The following is a 14,778-nucleotide window of genomic DNA, read 5'->3' on the forward strand; positions in this document are numbered from 1 at the left end:
ACGAAAACAACACAGCACAGTTCACCTGGTCAGGTAAGCTTACCTGGAGAAAGTCAGGCTGATATACGGTTGTGTTTAAGTCAATACTTCAATATCTAGTACCAACACACCAAACACGCACACAAACAAAACTGTTGCTGCTGGTGTCCTGAGAGATCTACATCAGTGTGATAGATCTACACAGACTGGTAGATCAGTAGATCATCCCTGGTCCTCCTGACGTCTATCCCAGGGCCACTCAGGGTACAAGGCATAGACAATTTAGAGCTCAGCCTACAACGCGTGTCTTTGGACTGGCTGACTATACACCAAGCATACAGAGGAATCCCCTGAAGCACAGGGAGAACATGCATCTCACCCACACAGGGTAAGAATCGAACCCCCAAGAGGAACGCAGCAAATGTGTTAACCACTAAGCCACTGTTTCCCCCAGAGTGGCACGCTATACAGCTTTTGGTATGGAAGCCATAGAGACAGCTTTCCATATTGCCAAGAAACCACCAATGCTGTAAGTTCCTGTGTCAGAAAATTTAACATTTTGAACTCTGACGGTTACAAAGTACTGATCCTAGAGACTCCTCCTATAAAAGTTAAATGAATCAGTTACAATACTTGAATAAACAATTACAATACAATTCCACTTATTCTTATCAGTTTATCAGATTAGCTTTATTGCTAAAGAAGCAATACAGTATTCTAATACATGCATTAATATAAACCTGTGATCTACAGGTCTTGGTGCTAAAACTACTGTCAGAGCAGCTTTATAAATAATGAATCAACTCCTCCTGACCAATCAGAATGGAGAATGCAACAGCGCTCAGATCGTTTCAAAAGCAGAACAGCTGAAGAACTGAAGAATAGTTAATTACATAGAAAATGCCACATTAGCCTGAGTCTGTGTGTGTGTGTGTGTGTGTGTGTGTGTGCGTGCATAAACACGTGAGCAAGTGAGAAACTAATCTTTAGCACAGATCGCAGTTTCTCATCGCATGTGTGAGCAGCTTTCTGTTGCACACTAATTAAAGGTCATTCAATGCGCAAACACATCGTTAGCCGAGGAGCTCGTATCACTGTGTGGCTTTATAGACTGTGACTATTCTCACAGAAGCTATAAACCCAAACCATGGGAATACATATGTTTGTGTGTGTGTATGTGTGTGTGTGTGTGTGTGTGGTTTTATGCACTCTGCAATAGAGAAGAAACAACCACAAACACTCACTAAATACTCATAGGACTGTATCATATAAAGACTAGATGTACTTATCTAATATAGGTCATAGAGCTCATGCTTAAAAAAGATCTCATTATTAGTTCGTAAAGCAAAAAAGGGTCATGCCCCATACTGACTAGTGTGTGAATATCAGTATGAACATATAGCATAACATGATATCATGCCACGATTTATCGTGCAGGTGTCTCTGTGTCTCCGTGTCCCATTCTCCATACGGTGTGTAAACAATGACAGCATGGTGCTGACAAACACACTGAAGATGTCCCACTCCTTCAAAACACTCACACACCTACACGCAGTCATACAGACACACACTCGACAGGTGAGCATATCAGATAGGTTTTATACTATACACAAGACACACACACACACACATCTACACATACAGTAGACATACAGACACACACTCGACAGGGTGAGCATATCAGATAGGTTTTATACTATACACAAGACACACACACAGACACACACACACACATCTACACACAGACATACAGACACACACTCGACAGGGTGAGCATACTAGGTTTTATACTATACACAAGACACACACACACACAGTTCCAAGACCCTATTTTACACACAATACACTCAATGTATTTGTGAATCAGAAGCTCCCATTCTTTCCAATGGCTGAAAACTTGTTCTTCGTATTACCATATTACTGTAGTGCTATGGACTGAAACTGGCGAATAAACACACACACTTCTGTCCAATTAGATTTAATCACTGAGCTGTAACCATCATCAGTTTCATTTTGTGTTGGTTAAAACAAGCCATATTTAAAAAGTCACTTCACTAATCAAAGTGTGAAAACTCTTTCCGTCAGAGATCAGAGATGTCTCCGAGTAAATCATTTAGATAAATGCAATAAGCTCCGACAGAAGCCACGATGTCTCATTAAACAAAAAAAAAGATCACTATATAACACATCATATGTTGATCAGTTCTTCTAATTAAAAAAAAAATCATCTTGATCTGAGGATCTAATTGGACGACATTCTGCCATGATCACATGTCCCTAAGTGATGCTTAAGAGCGGAGCTATTTAAATAGGGCAGAATATCTCAGGACCCTGAGCATCCCCTTCAATCTGTTTGCAATATCAGACAGCAAACAAGCTTGAACTTCCTTCCCTTGGTAATATTAACGTTCGACAAACAGCCTTGCTGCATCACGCATGTTTCTGTGTAGACAGGAAGTGAAATGTTCCTAGCATATGACAGGCACCGATTATGTTTGTGAGACTGATCGAGGTATGAATGCTAATTTACTGTATACTTCACATGTGGTAAAGCTATCAGGATGAAATGAGTAAGTGAACTATGTGAAATGTATAATGTGATGTTTACATGTATGAGCTTGGGCTGTTCAGATGAAACTTAATACAGATCTCCTCTCTGGGGGACACAAGAAAGACTGGAACCTGAGCTTGAATGGTTTTACTGGGGTTTTCCTATATTCTGTCCATATCCTACATCTGGTGTATAATGAAAAAGATTCATTAGGGTACAGTTTCGGAGATACAATATGCTTTATTGTCGGTGTATAAATTTGAACCGATTTTTTTCTCCTAGGTTCTAAGATTTCTAGCTATCTTACAAGATTCTGAATCGTTTCATGTGCTATATCGAACATTTACATTTACAGCATTTAGCAGACGCCCTTATCCAGAGTGACGTACATTTTTATACAACTGAGCAATTGAGGGTTAAGGGCCTTGCTCAGGGGCCCTGCAGTGGCAGCTTGGTGGACATAGGAATCGAACTCACAACCTTCCGATTGGTAGCCCAACACCTTAACCACTAGGCTACAACATCCCAAATTTACAATTAGAAATGTAGTTCAATGAATTTGGGTTATTTATATAAAACAAAATCTTTTCAGTCCTCAAACTGGTATGAAATCCATGACACTGGCAACCCTGTCATAAGCTGCTTAGTCCTGTCCTGCATCCATAAATATATATATATATATATATATATATATATATATATATATATATATATATATATATATATATATATATATTGAACATGGGGAATATGTCATATTTGTCACTTACAGTATATAATCATTTTAGCTCAACGTTTTGCAGACATTTTATTTTAACCTTCACTGATCCTATGAGTTGACTTCAGTCATTGTTGAACTAAAGGGAATATTATGATGAAAAGGAAAGGTGTCTTATTAAGGAGATTTTAAGTATGAAAAGAAAAAAAAAAGAAATACAAGTTACCGAAAATTGGATTGATGTTTATTAAAAAAAAAGGAGAAGACAGGAGGTGCAGTGAAGATATTTAACAAGATCAAATTTAACCCAACAACATTTATCACTACACAGACATTAACAGAGTATGTGGGTTAAAGGTAAGAGTGTGTGTGTGTGTGTGTGTGTGTGTGTGTGTGTATACACAGCCCTTAGAGTGAGGTTACTAAAATAGAGTCCATATTTTACGTCTCAGCTGTCATTTCACGGCCTCTTTATCTAAACAAAACAGAGGACACGTAGAGAGGGAAAGCTGTGGGATGCTGGAGAGAAAAAGATACAAGGCTAGAGGAAAGAGAGAGAGAGAGAGAGAGTTAAAGGAAGTTCAGATCAGCTCTGTTTAAAATCACTCTGAATCTCACACAAGAGTGAGCTGAAATTCTGCCTGAGCTGTAGATTAGTGATAAACATCAATAACTGTCTCTAAATGTAGAACAGGATGATTGTAGAACATGAACAGAGGTGCATCTCAATCGCTCCCCTTTTAGTTGAGGTGCTGGTAAGGGCCCTGACTCTCTACACAGGGACACTGATGACAGTTTTCAGCAACGCTCTAATTTCCTCATCAGTCAGTGTAAAAACCCAGACATACAATTATCCCTGTTTTATTCTGTGATGGAAATGTACAGGATTGTAAGCTCACTATTGGACTTTCTAACATCGTTAAATGCTTAAAAGTCGCTTGACTCTGTATATAGAACATTAGATAGAGTTAAAAATCGATGATGTGAGTAATCGTCTGACAGCAACAACAACAAATATGTAGTTGAAGTGCTGCTGAAAAGAGCTGAGAGTTCATCTGCCTTTTGATTCAAGCTGACAGACTTCAGAAAATACACTATGATGTCATTTCCTGGAAGGGATTTCTAGTGAGCTTCTGGGATTTGCAGTGCATTGTGGGATTTTTTTTAAGAGTGCACTGGAAGGATTTTGTTATTGAGACTGAATAAGATCCTGACTACTGAACTAGAGACTCACCCAGAAATTCTGTTATACATAACAACTGAAAACTAACTGCACTAGTAGGTAATAACAATTCTATATTTTTTTTTTATAACTAGCAAAGAAAGAAGGTGAAGGACTTTGTCATCATCTCGCTGTCAATGTCAAATTAATGTCAACTTGGCTTTATTGTTTGTGTGAGTAAAAGGTCAAGGAATAAAAAGCTCTAAAGGAAAAAAAAAAAGAATCTAATATTTAAGCAGCTGGAAAACAGTCAATGTGTTTTTACCGAGTCAGAACATGGAAATTATTAATGTAATAAATGTTTGATTTATTGTGTAAACAGTAAAAATTTTAAAAAATATAATCATTTCCTCTATCTGCTTATGAAGCATTATGACAGCTCAGTGTCACCAGTTGCATGAGCTCAGAAAAGAGTCACTCCCTAGAGAGACAGAGACAAACACAAAAAGAGCAACTCTAATTTTCCCACCCAGAACATTTTGGGAAACAGGTTATAGGTCAATACAGAGAGAGAGAGAGAGAGAGAGAGAGAGAGAGAGAGAGAGAGTGTGTGAGAGTGTGTGAGAGAGAGTGAGTGAGTGTGTGCAAGAGAGAGTGAGTGAGTGAGTGTGTGTGAGAGAGAGAGAGAGAGAGTGTGTGTGCGAGAGATAGAGAGATAGAGAGAGAGAGAGAGAGCGCGAGTGTGCGAGAGAGAGAGAGAGTGAGTGAGTGAGTGAGTGTGTGCGAGAGAGAGAGCCAGAGAGTGAGTGAGTGAGTGAGTGAGTGTGTGAGAGAGAGAGACAGAGAGAGAGAGTGAGTGTGTGTGTGCAAGAGAGAGAGAGTGAGTGAGTGTGCGTCAGAGAGAGAAAGAGAGAGAGTGTGTGTGTGAGAGAGAGAGAGTGAGTGAGTGAGTGAGTGAGTGAGTGTGTGTGTGAGAGAGAGAGTGTGAGTGAGTGTGTGTGAGAGAGAGAGTGAGTGTGTGCGAGAGAGAGAGGGAGAGAGAGCGCGAGTGTGTGTGTGTGTGAGAGAGAGAGAGTGTGTGTGTGTGTGTGTGTGTGTGTGTGTGTGTGTGAGAGAGAGAGAGAGAGAGACAGAGATGGAATCTTATGTTTATTCTTGCAATCTTACAGCGACTGAACTTATATGAAAACAGCTGCTTGGTGCTTGATGTAGGTTGTGTGATCTAGACTGGGCCGGTGAGGGGAGTTTAAAATGTGGTCTTTGCTCTTTTGAGATTTTCCATTAAGCTTTAATAAGCTGCATTACAAAAGGAGAGTGACATTAATAGCTCATAGCACAGTAATCACACTTTCTAAAGCAAGCAAAGCACAAAAGCTTCTGAAAAAATGACTCACTTGGCTAAAGAGCATGAGGTGCACACACACACACACACACACACACACACACACACACACACACACACAAACGCACACAGGTTCAGCCGTCAGCCAGAGCAGCAAGAGGTCACGGATCTGAGTGAAAAACGAGGGAATGGTAGGGGAGAAGAGAAGCAGCTTCTGTCTTTCTGAAACCCCCCCCCCCCCCCATTTATTTCAGTATTGTGGAAGAGCTCAGTAACCCAACCGCTGAAGAGCTCAGTAACCCAAATGCTGAAGAGCTCAGTAACCCAAACGCTAAAGAGCTCAGTAACCCAACCACTGAAGAGCTCAGTAACCCAAACGCTAAAGAGCTCAGTAACCCAACCACTGAAGAGCTCAGTAACCCAACCACTGAAGAGCTCAGTAACCCAACCACTGAAGAGCTCAGTAACCCAACCACTGAAGAGCTCAGTAACCCAAACGCTGAAGAGCTCAGTAACCCAAACGCTGAAGAGCTCAGTAACCCAACCACTGAAGAGCTCAGTAACCCAACCGCTAAAGAGCTCAGTAACCCAACCACTGAAGAGCTCAGTAACCCAAACGCTGAAGAGCTCAGTAACCCAACCACTGAAGAGCTCAGTAACCCAACCGCTAAAGAGCTCAGTAACCCAACCACTGAAGAGCTCAGTAACCCAAACACTGAAGAGCTCAGTAACCCAACCACTGAAGAGCTCAGTAACCCAACCACTGAAGAGCTCAGTAACCCAAACGCTAAAGAGCTCAGTAACCCAACCACTGAAGAGCTCAGTAACCCAACCACTGAAGAACCCGGTAAAACAGGAGGGTTGCTTCAGGAAGGGCATCCTTTTTTTTTTAAATAAAAATAAAAATAAATTACCAAATGAAATATGCAAAGCAGATGATCTGCTGTGGTGACCCCAAACAGGAAACAAGCAAAATACCAACAACATTTCAGTATTGCATCAACACAAGTCTGTTTTTTTTTTACCCACACACATTTTTGAGAAACGGAAATACACTTTTAGGTGAATAGATGAGACTCGTTTTCCAGTTTACCAACCAAATTATCAACGTTGGCCTCACTGTGGGTAGCAAACTCAAGCCCACGTTCTCTCTCTCTGTGTGTGTGTGTGTGTGTGTGTGTGTACGGATGTTGCTCATGCTTGTGTGTCTATGTGGACCAGACTGTTTAGCTGAACCTGTGTTCAATTTGTGTGCTCTCTCAGACACACTGTGAAACAGGAACAATGAGATTAATGTGTAAACACACAGCTAATAAACACACACACACACACACACACACAAATGCATGCAGCAGGTACAGTAATGGGGTTCTCTCACAGCTGTAAGGTCTGGAGTTCCAGCCTGATCTCTGATTAATGTCATAAATGAGTTCTGCTAGGTTCTCTAGTTCTACTCCCACACAGCACAGAAACATGCTGGCAGGTGGACTGCATAATCATGTGTGTGTGTGTGTGTGTGTGTGTGTGTGCGCATGTGAAATAACCTGCAGTCTTCCTGTTATAGGCTACAGATCTTCCAAACCCTTTATTTCCCGACCTAAAGCTCTAGCTTTCTCTTGAAGGTTGTGCTCTTCTCCTGATACACGGCATGTCAGTTGTCAAGTCAAGTCAAGAAGCTTTTATTGTCATTTCAACCATATATAGCTGTTGCAGTACACAGTGAAATGAGACAACGTTTCTCCAGGACCTGGTGCTACATAAAACAAAGACAGAGCTAAGGATTTAAGTTAATCCTAGATACATAAAGTGCATCTGTGCAACCTGGTGCAAACATTGCAGGACAAGACAACAGACAAAAAGACAGTGCAAACAAAAAATACAAGACACTACACAAAAGACAGTAAACAGAGACAGCACAGACCAGTGTAAATATTGTATGTACAACAATATTAGATGTGCAGAAATACTGGAATGAACACAGTGTTATAGCAGTAGGTCCCTGAGATATTGTAGTATATAAGAATTGTGCAGCAATCAACTGAAATGTGAGACAGCGTGTGCAAAGAGCAAAAACTGTGTGCAAAACAGCATGTAAACAGATGGATGTATAATGAAAGTGTGTAATTGGTGTAGGTCTGTGCAGTCCATAAGGGTGATGCGTATGCTTGTATTGTACTCAGTACAGTTCCGTTCAGTTATTGAGGACTGTTTTCCATCAGAAACCGGAACATGGAGCCAATCAGCAGGCAGAAAATTTGAAACGTTGCCTGTGAGTGAAGTGTCTGAGGCTGAGACTATAGCAGCCGTGAGCAGGGTAACGCACTCACTGGAGATGAATTAATGATGACTTGTGGAGTGTTTATTGTGCTGCAAAAGCAGGGCTACAAAGTGGTTTTGTCTAGAATAGAAGACCTGCACACTGTAGTTTAATCTGTGCCCACACACACACACACTCCTGTTTCTATTTGTTAACTGCATATCAGTGTGTTTAGTGTATTTGACAAATCTATTGACCAAAGAGACAAACAGAAACATCTAGTGGGTCTTGGTGGCTTAGTGGTTAGCACGGTTGCCTTGCACCTCTACAGTTATAGTAATAGTACAAAAATATAACTATACAAAGGCCCTGGATGGTTAATCTCACAATATCACTTATTGGTTTCTGAGTGGCGCCGTGTCTGGGGAGTCAGGTACGTGTTCTCTAAATACAAAACATACACAACTGAGATAACTGGGATGTCGTAAACCCTAAGTTCAAATCAACATGGCTGCTCACGACATCACACAGTATCACACGTCTCCATGAAGTCAGCTACAGTGTATATACAATTATATTAGATCATCAGCATACAGACAGAATTGCTTATTAAATCATTACCACTGACTATACGGCTCAGTCCTGAGGAGGATGATATACACCTAGAGAAACATCACATCGTAGCTTGTGAAAGGATGTAATTCTGTCTAAAACTACAGGAAAGAGGAAGCGTTTGCTGTGATCTGAAGCAAGTCTAGAGTGTAAACATCGCTGATTTACACCTTTTACATTTACATTGAAACCCCTGCAGCAGAAGGAGACAAACACGCCACATACAACTGTGTGTGTGTGTGTGTGTGTGTGTGTGTGTGTGTGTGTGTGTGTGTGAGAATTTCTCTTCAGCTCACACTTCTCTCCCTACAGCAAGTGTGAGCATGTACCTTTTACTTTGTGTTAGAGTCAGACAGAGAAAGTCAGAGAAAAGAAAAAGGAAGAACATAACATTGTGCTAGAGAATGTTCTACACCATAATTCGCAGTAGTAACAGCAGGATTACCCATGATTCTGATCAAAGGTGGTCGCATATCGATCGGTGGCGACGCAATCATATTGTGTCTGCTCCAGTTGGCTCAGTATTACAGAATCATTATGGGAATAAATAACTGTGTAACTGTGTGACACGTTAATGTGAGGGTCGGGTGAAAGAGCGACGCATCTCCTGAGCAGGCTGCTGTGTTGGATCATGTCTCACGGCTCTGCATATCTCTGTTTGATGCAAATGAGCAAACTAACTATAGCAAACTATGCAAAACTGTGGAGGAAAGCGGACACCTCTGATCACTTCTAATGAAGTTTACCTGATATTTTATATAATCATATTATATGTTCATGTTGTTCAAAATCTTAGGCAAATGCCAGCTAATGTTAGCATGAAACAGCTAAAGCACAGAGAAATAAATATACACACTAAGGTATATCAGATATAACAAAAACACCCCCTGTTAATCATTAGCTGGTTATGCTGAGGTTTCTAGCAAAACAGCTGGACAGATAAGAATGAATCATTCACTAGCTTCCTGTTAATTAGAGAACAAATAAGCCCTACTTGTTTAGCAAGAACAGTTAAAAGTCATTCAATCTTTAATCCATCTGACTATAAATAACTGCTTGTCGCTCTCTCGCTCCCATGTGCTTATGCTTTCCTGAGCTCTTCCTCTCTCGCTCTTGCCCCTGCCTCCCCAGATGGCACCCCACATTTACCCCGGTGTTTAATGCATCAAAGCCAGTGCATGACAAATTTCCTGCCAATTCTTACTAGATCCGTCTGACAGCATGTATGATTTTTAGTATCTTCCTATTCATCAAAGCCTCAAATACTCATGTAATGGTCTTACTTTTAAAATGAGGGGTTACTTCATGGGTTTCTGGACCATACAGCTTGTTTGTGAAGTGCAAGTGAAGTCAAGTGCAACATCTAAATTCATCTAAATGTGCATGTTAATGCATGCATACTGAGCCTACACATCCCAAACACAAGCTAACATCACACAACACCCCATCTAACCAGAATCAATGTTAAGAACATTAGCAGAACCCAAACATTAACTGTATATCAAAGTTTATCCGTTTTCCATGTTCACGTCCGAACAACCGTTTCAGTGTGATCTCTGTAGCACAATGAACGTCAGCTTCAGCAGCGATATTTACACTGCAGTAGCAGCGAACCTGTTTCTGACTGGACGTACTGTTCAGATGGAAACACAGTAATAACACTGCACAGAGAGAGCGTTTTTACTGCACTCGGCACTCGGAAATATCTGACCAGCAGCGAGAGCTCTGGGATCCACGTGGACTAAAATATACAACACGGGTAAACCCAAGTTACCCAAGTCTCAGCAACATGATAAGGTTTTTGTGCTGTTTTAGAGTGACATGGCCTGCGGGTTCAGATTTAAAGCTGATTAATAAAGAGAAAAGTAAAGATGACTAAATTTAGCTGGAGTGGGTTTAACCACTAAACCAAGCTTCATCAGTTGACATTTCACAAACTGACATTTCACTATGACTGAAAGATAGGATGCAGTTTATTTAATTAAATGCATTAAAATAATTAACTGGCTTTTTTTTTAATGCAATTTCTATTGCAATGTGGATTATGATTGAACATAAGACACATAACGTTCAATTATTTGAGGATTAACTTAAATGTCAATGTGTCAATATTGTGTGTCAATATTGCTCAATAAGTCACATAAGTCTTATGTTTTTACTGCTACAGCTTATGGTTATATTATTTAGAGATTATCCAAGAAAGGTCTAAAAAAAAAAAAAGTTCACAAACACTTAATGCAACAAAGCATTACATTTTTTGACTCAGTGTTTCGTTCAGTTTCAGCCCTTTTATTCCTAGCAATCGCAGTATTATCAATTTAATTAAATTCAATTATTCAGCGAATATAAACAGGATAATAATTTCAGCAGCAGCTTGGTTCTAGTTCCTGTGCTGAGATTCCCCTTCTTTTCCCTACTAATGCGTCCACAGCGATACACTTTCATCATAATTCATAACACTTGGACCTAACACTTGTCCTCTCTGAGTAAGTAAGCGAATAAAAGGAAATAAGAGAAGAAGTAAACTGTATGTGAAATGCTACAGAGCTGTAGGTTTTTTTTTCCGTGACACAATTGGACGCAAATTGTAACTGCTCCACAGCAAACGTGTGGCACGTTCTCATGACTGAAGCAGTCGTAACCCTATAAGCCTATTAGCTTGCCTTCCTTCAGCATGCATCTCTTCGCTAGAAAGTCTAAAGAGTCGGCAGAATATAGAGGCAGCACTGCATTCGGCTACACAATCAACACACAATCACACAAACAGAGTACAGGAGCACTGGATGAATACAACCTGACTGGCAGAGATAAAAGCTCATCAGAAATGCCTTGTCCTCAGCTCTTTGAATAACTTTGGTCCTTGCAAAGAGGGTAGAGAGAGAGAGAGAGAGAGAGAGAGAGAGAGAGAGAGAGAGAGAGAGAGAGAGAGAGAGAGAGAGAGAGAGATGCAGAGACGTGTGACAGCGAGCAGGCAGCCTGTGCTGAGAAACTTGAAGTAGGTGTGTCCAAGGGAGGAGACAGAGACACAGCGTGAGTGTAAGTAAGGGAAGGGAAGATAGCATAAGCAGAAATACCATGAAGCATGATGGCACATGCTTTTCCTGTCTAACAATTACACAACCCACCCAATGCCATACAAACAGACCCCCACACACAGTTACAAATTAATCCTCCCTTCCTCAGCAAAAAATGTTCATGCATGTATAGAATAGTATACTTTTTTAGTGTAAATATGTAAAGAAAACACAAAAGGAGTAGAATAAAAACACTTAGAAGTAGAAACAAATGAAGCTTGAAGATTTTTGCACAAACTTGTCCCACTAATGCACCATATAACGAAAGGGAAGAACAAATCCGCCTGTGGTGTGTAACCACCAAATAGTTTTCGTTATGGAAATCTATCCACAGACTAGAAATGAGCACAATAGATGGTGAAGTGATGGCTCTGCTATGTCAAACTTATTATAATCTTAAAATACTACTGGCAAGTTAGTAATGGATTTACTCATCATGCTGGGGCATTCTGCACCGCCCACAATGCTAGCTTATTTATTGTGTATAATTTGTGCAACAGTAAGCATTCACCAAGAAGCTTAATCGGCAATTCAGAGGTATCAGTTTTGAGGAAAAACTCCCTGAAACATCATAGCAAAGAAAACCTGAGAGGGAAATTTGGCAGACGCTCTTATTCGGAGCGACTTACATTTAAACTCATTTTATACAACTGAGCAATTGAGGTTTAAGGGCCTTGCTCAGGGGCCCAGCAGCTGCAGCTTGGTGGACCTGAGATTTGAACTCACAACCTTCTGATCAGTAGCCCAACACCTTAACCTCTAGGCTACCACATACCAGAATACTCTATAGTTCTAAAATACATTTTCCAAATGCAGTATCCAGGGATGCTATGATGTTAGCAAGAGCAAATTTATACAAAATCCCTTATAAGCAATTAACTAGCTCCTTATATTTGGAAATTAGTCTGAAGAGATGTTGCAATTTTAGCTCAATGCATTCCTCAATACAAAGTCCAAAGAGTTGTCACTGCTAGGCTGAAAAAAAATCAAAACTAAAGCTTCAGAGATATAGCGCCAGAGATAGTGTGGTCATATCTGACATTCTTAAACAAAAAGAACACACTGGTGAGCGCAATAACACCAAAGTCCAGAATACTATCAAAAAAGAGTCCTAAAGCAAAACCCCTTTGAATGGCCATTTGGTCTGGTCAAGAACTCCCTCCTGGAGGTAGGAACATTTATGTTAAAGTCAGCAATAAAAAGAAAACTTGATTGTTGTCTTGAAACTTTACACCAAAGTAAATACAGAGGCTTTACCACAAGACGTAAACAGTTGGTTAGCCTCAAAAACAGGATGACAAAATATAAGTTAGCCAAAAGCATCTAAAAAGATTTTACAGTTCTTAAAGAATATCCTATGAACAGATGACTCAGTGATCAATTTGCCCCTGAATGATGGGAAGAGAAGAGCATGGAAAAGAGAGAAAAATGGCTCTCTTGTATGGTTTGATGCTCTAAGGCCACGTTCACACTGCAAGTCTTAATGCTCAATTCGGATATTTTGCTCAGATCTGATTTTTTTGTTTGGCTGTTCACATTACCTTTTAAAATGTGGCCTATATCAGATACCAGTGTGAACTGTTTGCTGTTTCGAACTGACCCGCATGCGCAAACGAACAATAACAATGACGTCACACGCAACACGCCGTTGCGCTAAAAAGTTGGCGAGGTTATGGAGGAAGTAAGCATTTTCACTTTTCTTTCTAAATGTTTGTGAAATTGCAGCCGTAACATTAATGAGCAGAGGACGAGAAGAATGAAGAGAAAGAGAGCAAAATTAGCTATTTTTTTATATCAAAATTAGGCCTTTTGCGGGGTTATGGCTGCAAATTCACTACAGAGGTCTGTGTGGATGTGGAGACGAAGCCAGGAGTGGTGGGAATGTGATGTGAATAGCTTCACAGAATCATTCACTTCTTTAAATTTGGCTTTAAGGCTCTTCACCTTCCTTTGGCACTGTAGCCACGTTCTCCTGTGTCCTCGTTCTTCCATTTCGTTTGCTATCATTTCAAACACGTAGCGGTTTGCGGTATGATCCTTCTAGTTTTACCTGAATTGAAGTATCTCCCCATATACTAATCAGGTCTAACACCTCACTCTCTCTCTACTGACTTGCTCCATCACTGTTCTCCATTTTGTAGGCGTAGTCACGTTTGTGTGCGTACTCGCCGGCGCATAATTGTGACGAATGTCGATGTAGATTGACGTAAAAGTCGCATCAAATCCGCCTTGGTTGTTCACACTACGGCCACATTGGAAAAAATCAGATTTGGGTCTGATTCAGGACCACATATGGAAGTGGTCTAAATCTGATTTGAAAAAATCAGATCTGGGCTAGATTTGAGTGTTCACACTACTCCTGAAGAAGTCTGACCTGGTCACTTGACCCCAAAAAAAAATCAGATTTGGGCCACTTTTACCTGCAGTCTGAACAGGGTCTAACTGCTGACAGAAAGAATTCTGAAGTGAATAAGCCTATATTATCTGCTCAGATTCAGTCAAATGCTTTTTAACCCATTAGCTGCCACTTCACCACACAGAAGGACAATGACCCAAAGTGTATGACTTTAAAAACAACCAAAGACAAGAAAAGAACTGGAAACCCTTGATGAAAATTCTAAAATTCAAGCAGGACCTGAAGACAGATGCAGTACCACATAGAAAAAGTGCTGTAACGTCTTACATTGTTTAACTGATTGATTTAAATACTATAAAATTCAAGCTGAATGTTGCAAATATGTGGACATCTTAAGTATTAGTCAAAGTATTTGTGTTCATTCATCTACAGTACAAGAGCTCTTGTAGATGAATGAACACAAATACTTTGACTTAATAAGATGTCCACATACCATAAGGATCAGACCAGATACTCCTGCCAGGAGAGGAAACTTGGGGTGCAGTCGGTGTTCCAGTTCACCCCGAAGCTGTTCAGTGGGGTTAAGGGCAGCCATAACATTAAAACTAGTTGCAGGTAAAGTGAATAATATTGATTATTCAATTGAACACTGTTCAAACAGGTCGGATACATGAGACAGCAAATGAACAGTCAGTTGTTAAAGTTGATGTATCGGAAGTAGGAAAAA

The 14,778-nt window shown here is 40.3% G+C and overlaps 1 protein-coding gene across 3 annotated transcripts in view; it reads right to left on the reverse strand.

The window, feature by feature from the left end:
* Positions 1-14,778, reverse strand: part of dgkza (diacylglycerol kinase, zeta a) — a 95,957-nt gene that overhangs the window by 60,238 nt on the left and 20,941 nt on the right. For 2 of the 3 annotated variants that reach the window (XM_060859197.1, XM_060859196.1), the window contains exon 1: positions 11,416-11,566. The exons of the other annotated variant lie outside the window; for it this stretch is intronic. The gene's annotated coding sequence lies outside the window, so the exon portion shown is untranslated. Of the gene's footprint in view, positions 1-11,415; positions 11,567-14,778 lie in introns of those variants that run through there. 3 annotated transcript variants of the gene reach the window in all.

This window comes from Tachysurus vachellii, chromosome 23 (genome assembly GCF_030014155.1).
Source record: "Tachysurus vachellii isolate PV-2020 chromosome 23, HZAU_Pvac_v1, whole genome shotgun sequence".
NCBI classification, from domain to species: domain Eukaryota; kingdom Metazoa; phylum Chordata; class Actinopteri; order Siluriformes; family Bagridae; genus Tachysurus; species Tachysurus vachellii.